An 8,702-nucleotide genomic window follows, 5' to 3' on the forward strand; every position below is an offset into this window, starting at 1 on the left:
AAATATTTAAATCTACTTTAAAATTCCCATATGATAAACAAGTGAAAATTATAAGAAAAAGTAAGATCAATAATATGGTTATATGAAGTGGGATTGCTAAAAATATGTGAGGCAGAAATAATAACTTTGAAATGTACTTATCAGTGACAATGAATATGTAATTGAATTAATGGGCTATTTTGTTGGGAGTGTGTATATGTGTGTTTGTGTGTGTGTGTGTGTGTGTGTGTGTGTGTATGTGAACAGGTGTACAGAGGCATAGCTATATGTATTAATAAGTAATTTAAAAAATTAATCTATAAGTTTTAATCCTTTTCTTTAGCTAACCTTGTCTTAGTTATCAGTAATTTTTTGTTGTTGTCCATATCAACAGTCAAAGAGACTCAAAGAATAGTAAACACTAAGACATCTTGGTATAAACATAAATTCCCATAATAAAGAAGTTAATCCAAAAATGAAATATAAACAACAATTGCTTTAGGGCTGAAATATAAGTAGCTCATACTTTTGTTTTCACAGAAGACATATATTTAAATATTTTAAAAAACAAGATCAACAGAGCTATCAAGTTTGAATTACAGTGTTCCAGTACCCTGATCTCCTATGCCTGTAAGCATTGATTTGGTTCATCACACAAAGTAATACGATCTTTTTAGAAGTCCAGTCATACAGTATGGTGAACATAAATTTGAACACTTTCTAAGTCAAAAACAATTTATGAATTATATACTAAGTCATTTTTTATGTTATATAAAGAGCATACAAGTATTTTCTTCAAAAATTTTCAATAATTATATTAAATAAGTAAGTATTTAAGAGTATGGAAGTTGAGACGAAGAAAAAGGAAACTAAAATTTACTGATGACATTCTAGGTTATTTTGCTTACACTTTTCTAAGCTAAGCTAATTTTGCTTACATTTTTTTTCTGCCTCTTTGGAATCGTTTAAATGATTTGTTCATAAAAAAATCCCTCATAAAATTGATGTATACTATTTCTACTGAAAACATAAGGTCACATGAAAACTGAACCCACCACCACATTAAAACCAGCCAGCAATTATTTTACTTACGTATTTTAAATACTAGAACTAATATTGGGATTGGAGATAATAATAATAATAATAATAATAATAATAATAATAATAATAATAATTACAATCATTTAAAAAAGCTTTTACTTTTTAAGTTTTTTCTACATTTCAGGAACTTAACTTCCTGGCTATTTTTTCAGATAGCTTAAACATTTTTAGAAGACTATTTTAAATGCAGTAAAATGTGGAGTGTTTGTGGGGGTATTTGGGGTATGAAGATGTATTAGTCTGTTTTGTTGCTTATAACATAAATATCTGGAACTGGGTAGTTTGTAAAGAAATAATATTTATTGCTTACAGTTTCAGAGGTGGTGAAGTCCAATGTCCACACCTCTGGTGAGGGCCTTCCTTGGTAGGTGGTGACAGTAACACAGGGTATCACATGGCAGATGGCTGAGCAGAGAGAGAGAGAAAGAGCTTCTCATTCACTGTCCTTTTGTAGCCATCAGAACCATGCCCACAACCACCATTAAACTAGCACATAGATTAATCCATTCACTATGGCATGGTCCACATAATCTAATCATCTCTTCAAGGGCCTGCTTTTAAATCATTATAAAATTATGGGAATTATCATGGGGATTAAACTTCAAAGAGTTTGGGGAGACATTCAATCCATAGCATTCCATCCCTGACCTCTCAATGTCATGTCCTTTTCACATACAAATACTTGCATGTCATTCCTATAGCCTCAAAGTCTTAACTTTAGCTCAAAAGTCCAAAGTTCAAAGTCCCATCTGTAAAATCAAAACAAGTTCACTACTTTTAGGAAGCAATGATGAGACAAACATAGGGTACATATTTCCATTCCAAAAGGGAGAAATTGGCCAAAAAAATGGGGTAACTGGTCCTAAACAAGTCTAAAATCTAGCAAGGCAGGCCTCAAATCTCAAAGCTGAAGAACCTACCTTGACTCCAGTTCAGGTGTCCTCTGCACGCTAGTGAAAGTGTTGAGTCTCCAAGTCCTTGTGCACCTTCACTCCTATGGTCTTCCTAGTCTCAGTGCATGCTTTAGCTCTAGGAGGCTGGCATTACACACTGGTAGCTCCATAATTGTGGGGTCTTATGGAATCACTAGGCATGGCCATGCTGGGGTTTCTTTGCTGCCATTCTAATCCCACATTTCCCCTCAGCATCACTTTAGTAAATGTCAGGGCTTAAAAACTAACACAACCTTAAGTGACATTATAAGCAGCGCCATTATGGGCCCACAAGGGCATATTAACGTGCCAGCCTAAGATGGCGCCAGGAGGAAGTAGGGTGGGAGTGTCTGTGGGAACCTTGCCTTAGCCCTTATTGGCCAAATACGTGCTTCCGCGCTCGTGAACAGTGCGTGATTGCAATAGCTAGGCGTTGAGACAGGATGCATGCTCTCATAACCTTTAACCTGACTGGAGGATGTAAAAACCTTCCTTCCCCATTTGCCTTTAAAAGCAAGTGCTTGTGTGATAATAAATGGAACTGCTTGACAGAACCCCCGCAGCGTCTGAGTGTCCTTTAACGGGCTGGTTGGAGCCCGTGGCTGTGCTCACCTCTCTTCACAGCTCTCTTCCTCCATCTCCTCTCAATGGGGACCGGGGAAAGAGGAATCTGGGCAATCCGCCCGCCCACCAGAAGGGACACCAAGGGAGAGACTGATAGCAAGGCAAGGGCTGTACGGGTCAGCCGGTGGCAGACCCGACAAGTAAAGGGTGTCTGTGGTGAGTTCACCCCTGCATTAGATCTATTCCTGGGCCCCCAAGCTATTCCATATATGCTTTGAAATTGGGATGGAGGCTCCCAAGCCTCCAGAGCTCTGGCATTCTGCAAACCTGCAGACTTAAACCCATGTGAACATTGCCTCGAGGGCTTTCAACTTGTATCTTCTGAAGCTGCAGATTCAGCGATGCCTGGGGTCAATTTGGCTACAGCTGTGGCAACCAAGGCAGTTGGAGCAGCTGCAGTACTGGTACTGGAAGTGGCTTCCTGAGGTGGTTCTGGGGAGTAAGCCCGTGTCCTGTTCTCCAACACAATTCTCCCTCACTAGGCCTTTGTGCCTGTGATGGGAGGAGCAGCTTCGAAGAGCTCTGAAATGCTTTCAGAGTCTTTTTTTCATTCTCTTGAAAATCCCTCTCTTCGGTATTAATCTCCTTATCAAATGGTTGGTGGGCTACACCATTGATTTCCTCTCCCAGAGATAGCTCTTCACACTTTATGTGGCCAGCTGAAAGTTTTCTATTTTTTTGCCTTCTACTTTCTTTTGAATTATAAATTCTGGTTTTAGATCATGCCTTTTCTGCCATAACTCAGTGTAGGCTGTTGCAAATAGCTGTGCAGCTTCTTAAATGCTTTACTGATTGGAAATTTCTTCTGCCAAATACTCTGGTTCATGAACAGAATGCAGCCAAGTTCCTGTCAGTTCATAACAAGGGTGATCTTTGTCCCCGTTTCTAATAAGCTCCTTCTAATTTGCATCTGAGATCTCCTCAGCATGGACTTTACTGTCCATATTTCTATCAGTGTTCTGGTCACCACCACTTAACCAGTCTCTAAGACATTCCAGACTTTCCCTGGTTTTCTTGTCTTTCAAACTGTTACCAGAATCTAGGCTTTTCTAGCCTGCTTCTCCAAATTATTCCAGCCTTTGTCCAATAACCAGTTCCAAAGCCACTTCCACATTTTCAAGTATTTGTTATAAGCAACATCTCAGTTTTGTGGTACCAATTTTCTGTGTTAGTCCATTTCTGTCGCTTATAACATAAACACCTGGAACTGGGTAATTCATAAAGAAACAATATTTAGTGCATACAGTTTCAGAGGCTGGGAAGTCCACAGTCCAGGGAACACATCTGGTGAGAGCCTTCTTTGGTAGGTGGTGACAACACAGGGTGTCACATGGTGAATGGCTGAGAAGAGAGAGAGAAAACTTCTAACTTGCTTTCCTTTTAAAGCCAACAGAACCATGCCCATGACCACCATTAAACTATCAAATGGATTAATCCATTCACTATTGCATTGTCCTCAAAATATAATCACCTCTTCATGGCCTCACCCTTCAATTATCATAATAGGATTTCTCACCCTCAATAGTTACAGTGAGGATTAAGCTTCAATGAGTTTGGGAGGATATTCATTCCACAGCAGCAGGTATGTTATAAAGACAAATGCAGGTATCTTAGAATGTTTTCCTCAGAACAGGAAGGAAATGGTTGATTCTACATGAGATATATATTTGTGCTTGTCTTCCTTGAATCATTTGTGGAGGTAAGAAATGATTATGTGGCACAGCTTGGGAGTTGAGACTCTATTCACTAAAACTACCATCTTTAAAAGGATATCTGAGATTTCCATGATAATTATTAGCATAGAAGCAACATAACTGCAGGAAGACCAGAGAAGCTTTCTCCAGTTGTTTTGCAAAGACCCTTATACTAAGCAGTAGGGTGGGGAAATTCAAAAAGCCCCCAAAATAATGTTGAATTTCCTATTAGATAAATGGTCTAAAAGATTGAGGTCAGATTTATTCTTATTTTCTGAAAAATCAATTAACATGCCAGTAATTCTCATTTTTCTGGAGTAATATTGGTTATTGTTACACATGTTTAGATGGATTTTAAAATAAGGAAGCTATATTGTGTACCTTATCTCCTTCAGTATTACAAAAATCAATATCTCTTGAGGCCAGGATGATATGTCTTTGAGTTATCTATTTACAAAAGAACAAAAACAAAAAACTTGATATTCAATGACATGAAATAAAAAGAAGTCATCCTCCACCCTTCTCTGATTTTTTGATGGGAAAAAGCATCAGAACCTCATTGATCTTCATACTAAAAGGAAAAAAAAATGACAAGTTCTGTGTTTTTATTTTTTTAGTTCCTTTGGGGCTTTTCGTTTGTGTGTTGATTTTCCTTTTCTTTTCTTTAATAATCACCTCTTTGCTTTTGGAAAACTTAGACAAACATAGGCATCTGTTATGCATTGTTTTATGTCTACACAATAGACACTTATTGAGCACTTTTACATGATTGGAAAAGAACATTAGAGACCCAAAGACAGATAAGGCATGAGCTTATTCTCACTGTACAGTCAGCCTTCAGTCACTGCGGGTAACACATTTGCAGATTCAACTAGTCGTGGATCAAAAATATTCAAGAAAAAGAATAACAATACAATTTAAAAATACAAATAAAAAATACAGTATAATGACTGTTTACACAACATTTATGCTGCATTAGGTATAATAAGCAATCTGTAGATGATTTCAAGTATACAGGAGGACATGCGTAGGCTACATGTAAATACTGTGCCATTTTATATAAGGAACTTCACTTGAGGATTTTGGTATGTGTGAGGTTCCATAAGCCAATCCACTGTGGATTCAGGGGGACAGCTGTATAGCTGGATATACTTTCAATTTGTATTTCATTATATTTCAGTTAAATTTGCAATTATAAGCTTGCTTGTATCACAAGTGGAAAAGTACATGTACTAACAGAACAAAATGCTAGTTAATGGAAACATGCAATGAAAATTAAAGTACCTGTTTAAAATGAAAATAATATGAATATGATAAAGAGTCTTGATGCATGCATAAAAACTTAGACATGACATTAAAATTGCATTGGTTTTCGGGAAAGAAGCTTTTTTTAAAAAAATATGAAGCTAAGGAAGATGATGTGAAATACCTCTTTAATCAAACAAAAGGAGTTTACTACAAGAGTTTATAAAAAATGAAAATGTAAGTCAATTAAATAATAAATAGCATATAAAAGAAAAGTAGATAAAAAACAACATTTATGTGTTTATAATGCCATTTTGGTCTCATATTTGAGAGGGAAACTATTATGATAGCCTCTTAAAGTTTGGACAAGGCCATGACAACTGATAAAGGGCATTCAGGAGAGAAAGAAGAACAGAAATAACCAAAAATACATGCTTGTCCTCCATACAAGGGATCCTCAAAAAGTTAATGGGAAGATTTGTATCTTAATGAAGATCTTTATGCACCCTCAGATTCTGGATGCACATGTAGATAACAAGATAACATGTTTCTCATGAATGCCTGTTGTTAAATTGGTATTTCTAAACACTCAAATCTGACTTGATCAAGCCTATAGCTGGGATTATAATTTCTCTGTAGGTAGGCCATATAAACATGCTAACCTTCCTGAGTCACTCTTCTTTCTTAATCAGATTTTATTTTAACTCAGGCTCATTATTTAAATACATAAGCCAAGCCTTCCTCTCTAATTAATTAAAAGTATGTTATGGTATACAGATGCATGCCTTCATTTTGCTTTTATTTAATCATTTTCTTCTCTTAGTAATAAAACACTCTTTAACCAACTAATTCCTTTGTTCTAAACTACTTTTCTGTATGTGCTAATAGACTTAGCTATTTAAGACTATCACTATCAACACTGGCTGCAGCTGAGCATTAGATGAAGACAGGACTCTTTAACACAAGATGTTGATCCAGTAGCCCTGTTGGGGTGTCTGGGCATCTGCATTTCTTTTTAAATCTTCTTTGTGATTCCACTGCACATTTAGATTAGAGAAGAACTAGTGGGTAGTTATTAATATTCCATAAGCAGCAAATAAGCTGAAAGCAGCCATGTTCATTTGCAATTCGGTGGAATATCAAGGGTTCATTACTTTATTAGTTTCAAAAGATACAACAACGTTGTACCAAAATGGTGTTAATTAACTCATTAGAGGTTATAAAATACTTTTCTAGGCTTAGTAATTGCTATCCTTGTCCAGGTATCTGACAGTGACATGAATAACAGAAATCATCGCTTAGGATATTTCTCTCTAACTTTAACTAGTTAGTGATTCCTTCCTTGTTTCCTGTGGCCCAGTAGGATAGTTTGGGTTTTTTTCAGAAAGGCTATATGAAAAGAAAAAGCCTGCAGGGGTCTGTGATTGCTCAGGTATTCTTTCTGGATCTTAATGGGTGAGTCAGTCATAGTTCTGCAGTAGGTCACCCATTTTTGCCTCAGGCCATGATGCAATCACAAATCTAGTTTTATTAACACACAAACTGATACTTTGATCTTGATTTCAGTTTTCTCTCATGCACTTGTTTCAGAACCTGTAGTGGGTTATGACCATGATCTGTGGAACCAGACTGAGTCTTTTGAAATCTCAACTCTGTAACATACCAGCTATGTGACTTCGGTGGGTCACACTATATATCTCTTTTTCACCTCAGTTTCTTCTTTGGTCAAATGGGAATTATTTAGCCCCTATGTCATAAAAAACGTGAGGATTATATGATTTATTTAATCTAAAGTGATTAGAATGCTTTTTGGCACATAGCACTTAAGATTTTGCTTCCACTATTATTACTGTTATTATTATTATTATTATTACATAGAAAAGTATGGAGATTAACTGAACTTTCACAAAATGCAATAAAAATAATGCCAATTTGGTAGATTTAAATAATGAAAATGTTGAGTAGAACAGAATGCTTATCAATGTATTAATGCATTCTCTGGCTATAAATAGAAAGCCAATTGGGTCACCACATTCAAATTCAAAGTTTATTCTTAAGAAAATAATGATTCAGAGAGAGATGTTGGCTATATAATTAAAAGTAAAGTTACATCTTCTCTAAAAGTAAGAGTTCATAATTTCATTGATTAGGATATATTCCCCAGAGTATGTATTTATTTAACAAATGTTTAACCTCTACTGTAACATTATGCGATGGGCATGTGTGGAGGAAATGACAGACAACAAGTGAGTAGTTAAGCAGCAGGCAGCAGAGAAGTCAGTTAAGCAGTTTTAAGACTTTGAACATACTCTTAAAAGTAACAATCTGCCTTGAAGATTTCTAAGGCCAGATACATTTATTTATTTTTTTATTTTTTATATATTTTATTTATTTATTTATTTTTTTGTCTTTTTTGTGACCGGCACTCAGCCAGTGAGTGCACCGGCCATTCCTATATAGGATCCGAACCCGCGGCGGGAGTGTCGCTGCACTCCCAGCGCCGCACTCTCCCGAGTGCGCCACGGGCTTGGCCCCCAGATACATTTACTACTTGTAATAACACCCACCCCATTACCACCACCAGCGCGCGCACACACACACTCACAGTTAAGGGGCAAGCATGTAACATGAGCTTGGTGAGTTAGAAGCTCACAGATTTTAAATTTTGAATGAGGAATACCAAAATAGAATATTTGAAGAACATATTGATCACAAACAGCATGACTGCAAATACTGGGTGTCTCTGCCTGCTAGGCCTCCATCTTCTCTTTTACCCTCTTATTCATCATTTGAGTTCAATATAGTCATTGTTTACTTCTTATTATAACAACAAAAAAACCAGATTTTGTTGCCTGCAATCAAGAATTCTAATGAATAAAATTACTTAGTGAAAATATATCAAGTGGGAACAATCCCACTTAGGTCTCAGTTAGATCTCTGTGAAAGATTAATATTTAGGTAGTGATTAAGCATAGAGATACTGCACAAGAGACTGAAAATGAACAGTTCAGAAGGTAAAAGAGAACACTGGAGAAGTGTTGACTCAAACATCAGAGAAAAAGATTTTTAAAATGATGATATGTTTAGTTGTGGGAATGCTGCCTGGAGAATGAAAGATTGGAAATAA

The sequence above is a fragment of the Cynocephalus volans genome, chromosome 9 (genome assembly GCF_027409185.1).
Source record: "Cynocephalus volans isolate mCynVol1 chromosome 9, mCynVol1.pri, whole genome shotgun sequence".
NCBI classification, from domain to species: Eukaryota; Metazoa; Chordata; class Mammalia; order Dermoptera; family Cynocephalidae; genus Cynocephalus; species Cynocephalus volans.